We start from the raw sequence: 8,990 nt of genomic DNA, 5'->3' as shown, positions 1-8,990 counted from the left end.
ATAAGTAAAGCATAGATCCCCCTACCTCTTTTGGCAAAATTCGATCTTACGCACGTAAAGTATGTTCCTCTCATGAATCGGCCATTCTACACATCCAATGGCCTCGAACACGGCCTTCTTACGTTCCCTTCAAGCATATAGAGGTCCCTCTTGCTGAACCAAGGGTGAAACACCAAAGACTTGGTGTGGGAAACAAAATGTGTGTGTGGGGGGTGGGGGGGGGGGAGCCCCTCCTTTCTTTTTATAGACCTTTGATTAGGTCAAGGGCTGGGACTAATCTTAGTCCTTGATCTAATTTAGGCTAAGTTTCCAAATCCAAGTTTATTTTACTTTCCTTTTTTTTTAGTTCTTTTTTTTGTTAGCTTAACATACTATATATTATATATTTCATATTTCATAAGGCAATATATATTATATCATATAATATATGTTAGGAGGGAAGGGTTGGTCGACTCCCGTGGGCTGACCCCCTTTCTATGTTTGAAAAAAGATTCAACTTGCTTGCTTGGCAAGCAAGTTGACTAGGTAGATTTCTTTTCTTTTTTCCTTTCCTTCTTCTTTCCTTGGTCCAGCCCTTGCTAGACCTTCTAAATCCCTCTAGGTTTGATGCCCTCCCCTTATGGTGCTTGATTTTTGAAAAAAAAAAACTTTTGACTTTTAAGCGTCTTTTAAATTTTTTGGTAAGTTTTAATTTCACTTGTTTTTTAAAGTTTTAGTTTCTTTATTATAATCTAAAGTTTAAATTGGGATGCTACATAGGATGGAACAACCTACCTATAGACTCCAACCATTTTATCAAATTTGGTTAATTATTTGAAATTCATTCCATGAAATGAAATTTTAAATTAATTTATTCTAAATTCAAATAAAATCTTTCACGAATTAAAAATGTAGATTCACATGAAATGTCAATAAATGGAATTTAAGTTAAGTCTACACCTAATTAAATTTCATTCATAAAATTTTGAATTTTTATATAACTAAATTATTTATTTTAATTTATCCCTTAAGGGTTAATTTGAATTTCTCATAAATAACTTTTGATAAATTTGAATTTTGTAAAGTCGATGAAACCCTTGGGTGTGCAGGGGTTATTTTATCATTTTTTTTAAATAAATCTAAGTCCTACAAACCCTCTAATATAGTACCCACTTAATAATTAAGATTTTATTTTATCACATAATAGAGAAAAATGCAAAATTCAAGAAAATACCTCAAAAATTTGTGAGTATTACATTCAAGGCTTCCTTAACAAAGCCTTGAGTCAAGCTTTGGTAAGTTTTGACTTTTCTATTATTTTTCTTTCTACCTAATATTTTAAGTGAATTTAAGTTTTAAAAAACCAGATTCCATCCAAGAGGTGTGGGCTCACCTGGCGGGACGTCCCACCCTCTTGGATTGACTTGCCACATTAAAATAATTATTATATTTTATTAATTTTAATTAATTTCAAATGTTCTAATTTGGATCTTTGATCCATTTTAGGTTTTGAATTTCATACCTAATTCAAAGCCAACTAGTTTTCAAACCTAATTTGGATCCAAACCCACATACCAAATTCAAATTTAATTAAAATTAAATCCAAACCCACATTCATGTTAAGTTCTATTTAAATCTCAATTTGCTCAAAATTAACCTTAAGTTAAATTCAAATTTCATTTTAACTTTAGTTAAAATTTCATTTCACTTGGGACTAAATTTGAAATTAATGTACACAATCAATTTTAACTCCTATGTACATTTAAATAAATAAACATATATATTTAAGACATAAAATTACCTTCATTTATTTAAATAAATGTTAAAATATTTATGAGTATTACATCTTTCAGGTGGAATTAGAAACCCAACATGTCTTTATGTTAAGAGAGAGTAGGGGTAGCTGTTACATCTCATCTGTGCATGCCACCAACATACTAGGCTTATGAAAGATTTTTCTTTTCATTTTTTGTTCTCAAATATGATTGAAAATATTCAAACTAAAAATTTCATGTTTGTTTATAAAAAACATGATTCAAATTTCATTTTCTAATAAATTGATCATACTGAATGCATTTACAAGGTCAAATTTATGAAAAATATCCCTAAAAATCCATGTTCACTCACGGTAGGTGGCACCTACTACCCAATATATATAAGGGTGGGCAATGGGTCGACCCTACCTGCTAATGGACCAACCCGACCTGGTGAAAGTCTGACTCGTCAATTGACGGGCTAGGCCATTAGCTTGGTTTAGGCCAGCCCGCTGAGAAAACCTCTGTAAAACCTGTAAAATTTTAATGTTATAAATAAATAAAGAGATTAACTTTATTCTCAAGTTAGAAATATGTTCCTATCTTTTAAACATGAATTATAGGTATTTTTCTTGCTCAATCATTATTTTCTGATTAATAAGGATAACATGGCCATTTCAAGAATTATTTCAGACAAAATTTTATTAAAATATTTAAATTATTATAAATTTTTTTTTTTAGTGAGTTATAACTTATCTAGGGTTGTTATGTGTGCATAAGTTGCCCTATATGTTTAACTAATTTGAGTGCAAGATATACCAAAAATACGATACTTATGCTAAGTATCAAAATGGTTATAAGTCAGTGTGTTTTAAATAAAATGCAATGTAAAATGTAAATCAGGTAAACATCTGTGATAAGTATACGTGATACAAATGCATCATACAATAATTTATTTTATTGTATGCAACACATTCATGCTCACACACTTCACTTAGTTGTGGATATCTAGGACTGTTGTGATTGTAGGTCAGAGATTATGTTGAGCATGATTTGAATGTATGAGAATATAAGTATTTTTCTTATTGTGGTTCACGAAATCATGTTTGTCATGATTTTAGATAGTGGAATATGGAGTTTGTTTGTTGTAGGTGCATGTTTGAGCATGCATTTGTGTAAAATGAATGTTGCATGATTGATGTGATTGACATGACTATTGTGAATGCTTGTATAAAATAATAATTTTGTGAAACATGCCATGTATGTTATGAACGAATCATGCATGAAAGCATTGTGATAAAATCATGTTCATGATAGGATTATGCAAATACAGTTATGCATAGACCGATATGTCCCGTACTCTTATGAATAAACCATGATTTAAGTGAATTATATGTGAATGCTATTAATATATATATACACTATGTGTGAGACACATTGTGCATGAGACGCTTGCTTTGCATATTAATTCATATGGTGAAACATGCATATATAACTTTTATACTCTTTGTAAATCTCAAAATACGTAGGAGTTACATATGTTGAGGTTTAATTGCTTCATATTATGAAATGTGCATGTTCATATACACATGCATAGAATTCATATTTTGTTTACACATGTTTCGAGGTTTAATCTATGAATGTAAAGATTTTGATGAAACTTGATGATTTTATATGACTATGTTATGATAATTGTCTATATGTTGTTAAACATCACATGATGTGAAATAATGAATGCATACGATAAATGTTTATGATCATAATTGAGCTATGGTTCATGGAACCTCGTTGGCAAAATGTGTGATTTTATGATTTAAATGTCATGATATATGATTTGATGCATGAATTGAGATATGTGATTGATCTTTTGAGATCAATTGAATGTTCAAGTTCAGATAATGGCTCACGACTTTGTGTTTGGTAGATTGAATTGATATGTGTTAGTGTTTCGAAGTAGTAACCTAAAATCTTATGATTTGCCAATTGATTGTATACATGCATGTGCCCGTGTTGGTGGCTATCAACCATGAAAGTGGTCAAGTGTATTAATGCATGTATGACAATGTATTCATTGGATAACGTACCCATTGAGGAACAATTCCCAAAATATTCTCTACGAGGGTTTGCACGACCAGATCAGGTGATCTGGTGTAGATCTTGTAAAACTTTGTTTTGATTAAATGAAATGCTATGATGAGTTATGGTGATACTTGCGAGTTAGTTGAGATCGCCAGATATGAATCTATAGATTTGACTTTTTTGTTATAGCATAATTATATGCTTAATTCATATATAAGAATCAAACCTTTATCGATTTTAGATCTTGATATGAGGTTTTGATTATGACACTTATATTAATGTATAGGTGAATGACACATTATGCCTATAAATGACTACATTGGTTTATTATGTGAATGACACATCACACCTATAAATGACTAATTTTGACTTATTAGGCGAATAACATATCACACCTATATAGTTTCATTGCAAATTATTGCATTATGATTGTCTGAGTTAATATATCATATATATGTATTATGATTGATGTGTATCATGAATATTAAACTAATTTACTTAGAAAGTATGTGTGTGTGTTTTACGTTAGAATAGTCAAATATTATTTGACCTATTGTTTATAAGAATTATAAATACATATAAAAATGATAGAATGATTTGAATGTCTTAGATGTGTGTATATATATATATATATTATTTATTTATTGATGTGCCGACTTATATGTCTTGAATGAATATGGATTGTGCTTTATGATGTGAGTTAAGGTTGAGTGAAATATTAAGTGATGAAATGCTTTTAAATGTCTTATGTTCGAAAGCTTGAATGAATGGCTTATGAGACATTGTTCCCTTGCCTATCACTTTATGATTGATGAATAATACATCATGTCTTTACCTTTAAATGCTTGATATGTTTTCTTCAAGTTTAAGTTTAGGTTGCTCTACTAAGCTTTCATGAGTCTGACCCGTTTTATGAGGTTTCAGGTAAACTATAATGTACAATTACGAAGCGGATGCGGAATGCTTGGGCAGCGTCGAGAGCCAATATTTTTCTTTTCCCGGAGATAGTTTTGAAAAAATGATTATTTTTATCAAAATACTTTGATATATATTTTAAATTATTATGACTGAATTAAATCTTAATGTTACTCATATTTAAATTTAGTTATGATGATTGATTGTATTGTAACTTGCTCATAATGTTTAAGCCAAAGAAAAAGGTTGTTTTCACTAATTAAAAAAAGAATCTTTAAAAATTTAAGGTTACAATTTTGAGGCGTTACAACCCCATCCCACTTTTTTCCCATTAGCCTTGTGGGCCTAATTGGGTCATGTCTATTATATTATTTATAATATATATTTATAGAAATCGAATATTTGACCAAGATGTTTTTCATACCAAACTTTCATCTTTCCTCTAAAGCAAGACACTTTTTACCCAATTTTTTTGCCTCCAAAGCCACTGCCTTTAGGTTTTGACTAAAAAAAGAGATAAATAGAAGATTCTTAGCTTTTCAACAAGACAAAAATAAAGTTCATTCGACATCAGGATTGAAAGTTATGTCTGAAACAATTTTCTAGTCTATGACGACATGTTATGTTGTTGTCATCCTAGTCTAGAATTGTCATCAATGTTTTCTCGATTTGTCATCAACCCTGTCTTGTTGTCATCATCGTATTTGAATTACCTTTAGTGTCCTAGAATTATCATCATAGGACCCTCCATTTTAGAAAGATGATGTTATCCACCATTGACGACACACCGCCATCTATCATCATTGTCAGCTCAAGCCATGAGTTGTCATTAGTGTCTACCTCTAATGACAACATAAACATTTTGTTAAAGGTAAATTGTCGTCATAGCAAGTTATCGTCTGCCATTTTTTTTGCACACCACTTGGATGAGATTTGCCCCATCCGCCTTCAAAATTCGTATTTGGAAACTACATCTAACAACAATATGAACCAAGGAGGTGTTGTAGCTTCGAGGAGGGTGATTAGCCAACCGAACTTGCCAAATCAGCATTTTGGTGTTCGTAGTTCCAACTTGTCTACACTTTTGAGGTATGAGCATATTAAAATGCATGTGTTCATAGTACTGGGCATGTGGATACATGTTGTGGAGGATCCACTCATGCATTCCCACATAAGTATATCAATCATAAGTGTGACACTCCCAAAATTTTAACCAAAAAATATAGGATTTTTTTATTCTAACATGTAAGAATGCAATGACTTTACCAACATATAAGTTTCATCCATACCAAGTATTAGATGACCCCCGCCTGAGCATCAGCATGTCTTAGCCTCTTACTACCAGATCAAGTACAAAACCACAATTATAAAACATCTAAGTCGATTTTACAAAGCCGAGTTTGGAGAATCCAAACTCTTTCTTGAAAAATATTTTTTCCATGGTGGGTTGGTTTCATATTAGATGGTTTTCCTATATAAATATATTATCTATATGAATGACAGTAGATCCGGGTAAATCTATGATAGTTTATACATTACTAAGCTAATAATCACAAGCTATGCAAAAAAAAACGATTTTGATGTGTGTGTGTTAGAAAAAACATGGCTATATGATATTTATGTCTATTTTCTTGAGATTTGTTTTGAGTGGATATATAATGCATATGTAAGCATGTGATATGTATTTTATATCAAATCCATGCTTATATGGATAGGGAGGTTTGATCCAACCTCTAATACATGGTTTTGTAAAGACCAATTCAGAGATTCTTAAATGTGTTTTTATAAATAAGATTTTTGTGAATTTTGGATTTTTTAGTATGAGTCATGTGTCAATCAAGGTTGTGAGGTGATTGTGTGTGGCTCCAACATGGTGAGATGATACCAGTTTGCATGTAATGAATCTATGATGTATAAAATAAATAGGGAATGCATGTATTGGTGATTTTTATTAAAATAAGCCTTTATATCATATATTTGCATTTTTATTTCATGTATGTGGATATTAGAATAAATTATAGCGGTGGTATTGATACGTTATCAGTTCATGCTTCGTGATTGGACTGATATCATGATACGATTAGTGGTTCTGAAGAACCACATTACTATTTTGACAAAAATGATTTTTGGGAAAACCCCTAATTCATGGTTATTAATTGTGAAAAAACGTGCAGATGATTTTAGATTAATGTAGATGGTTGTTCAACATGTATGACAAAACCATATTCAATTTAATAATTATCTACACAACTGATTGATATAAAAAAATAGAAACCTAAACTTGGAAAATCTATTTTTGAGTTTTAGAGTCACTTTTTGGAATTTAAATTTTATGAGTTTTATATTATTGTGTGATGTGATAATGTTCATATATAATCAGTTTGAGATCAGACTCATGTGTATTCTGATATGGGTATGCTTGAATGAGCTAAACATGCATAAATAAGTTCATATATACTAGTCCCAAGTAGGGTTTATGAGAGACTCTTTTGAGAAATCAATTACTTTAATTTATTTATGTTTGTGTCCAAATTAATTAGCGATCAACTAGTGTTAATTCTTGTTTACATATGCCGGATGTAACATTTAAACTTACATTTCAATCGGTTTAGAAGTATTGTTTTGAAAATATGGCTATTTTGTGATTAAAAAGTTATTATATGAATTTAATTAAGTGTGAACAACATGAATTGAGTATATTTTTGTGTTTCAACTCATGTTAAATGTGTATGAATGGTTGAACATCTAAAATTAATTATGATAAATTGTTTTTGGCCTACAGAATTATTCATTTGGAAAATCATGTGTTATTTGGTAAATACGAATAAATTATGGTCTTGCAATGGTAATCGGGTCCAAAACTCTTTTTGAACAACATGTTAGACACCTTAGAATATTGTATTTTGTGAGGTTCATGAATATGGAATTCAATGAATGAATTTCTAAGCTTGCTTGGTGAACCCTTGCGAAGCTATATGTGGTTTTAAAATTTTTTATCCTGAAAGACCCAAAAAATTTATTGTTTATCCCAACTGATAATTCTAAAAATTCGAGATTTTGAGGAATGAAGTGTCTACATAAAATTTTTTAGGTCTGAAATTGACCACCCTAAGGTCAGGCTACATTGCCAATTATATGTGAAATTAAAAAAAAATAAGTTTTACGAGAAACCAAATTTGGTGATTGTGCTTATATATGTATGCATTCTCATGATGATTTAATGTTCAACATCTGTTTATATTATTACTGCACATGTTTATGATATATATACAATGCCATGAATGCACCTAATTTTTTGACATGCAGTGTGTGTATGAGATGAATACAAGGTTATTAATGCACATAGTGTTGAGTCATGCAACATGTGACTAAAATATAATCATCTTATAGTGTTTGCATGAGACATATAATTTTAATGCCAATACAATATGTCATATAGGTGTTTGTGCATTTGACCGATAAAAAATCATATGTGTGAACATGGTTACTCATAATTACACATTGAATTGGGGTTCCAAATGAGAATCAAGACATACTTGGTACAATGAGTTGTTCTTATAAGATATCTGCATTGACCTATGACCAAATAAAGAAAACCCTAATTTGGGATTCAGGGTACGCCTCACAAGAGTATGTTGTATTGAAAGGCTCAGGTATACCTTAAAGAAGGTATGTGATACAAACTCTTTGGGCCATGAATTATCTAAAAAATGTTTCAAGTGGCAATGACTCAGTTGGTTTCAGGTACGTGGAGTTAGTAGGCATGACTATCCAATAATAATCATAGGCGATAGGTTTAGTCATTCTGAATAAGTGTAAGATCAATCATGTTTGGCCATAGCTACTAGGAGAGCTTATCTGAGTCTCAAACTACTCTTATTAGGTTCAACTCAGTCAATCACTTGAGAAAAATTAAAATACATAGCATAATAAACACTTGAGTGGTCTTGTCTGTTTCGTGTGACACCATTTAAGTACCTCATAGAGTTGGTAAACAAGATAAACAAAATAATGAATTATGTGCACTTTTTGAATTATGCAATTATATTCATATCATATTTGGATTAAACCATGTATTTCATTTTGCTAATATGCAATTGATGGTATGCCCTCACAAGGTATTGCTTAAATTTTAACTATTATGATATTCACAGTCTTGTTTTGAATTAATGTTGTTTACATGCATACTTGGTATTGTGTATACACATTTTAGTAATGTGTTGCCTACTAAGACTTTTGAAGTCTGACCACCTAGTTTTATAC

This window comes from Nuphar pumila, chromosome 2 (genome assembly GCF_984573655.1).
Source record: "Nuphar pumila chromosome 2, dmNupPumi1.hap1.1, whole genome shotgun sequence".
In the NCBI taxonomy this organism is placed as follows: Eukaryota; Viridiplantae; Streptophyta; class Magnoliopsida; order Nymphaeales; family Nymphaeaceae; genus Nuphar; species Nuphar pumila.
The sequence above is the reverse complement of the archived record's forward strand: the minus strand, read 5'-3'. Positions refer to the sequence as shown.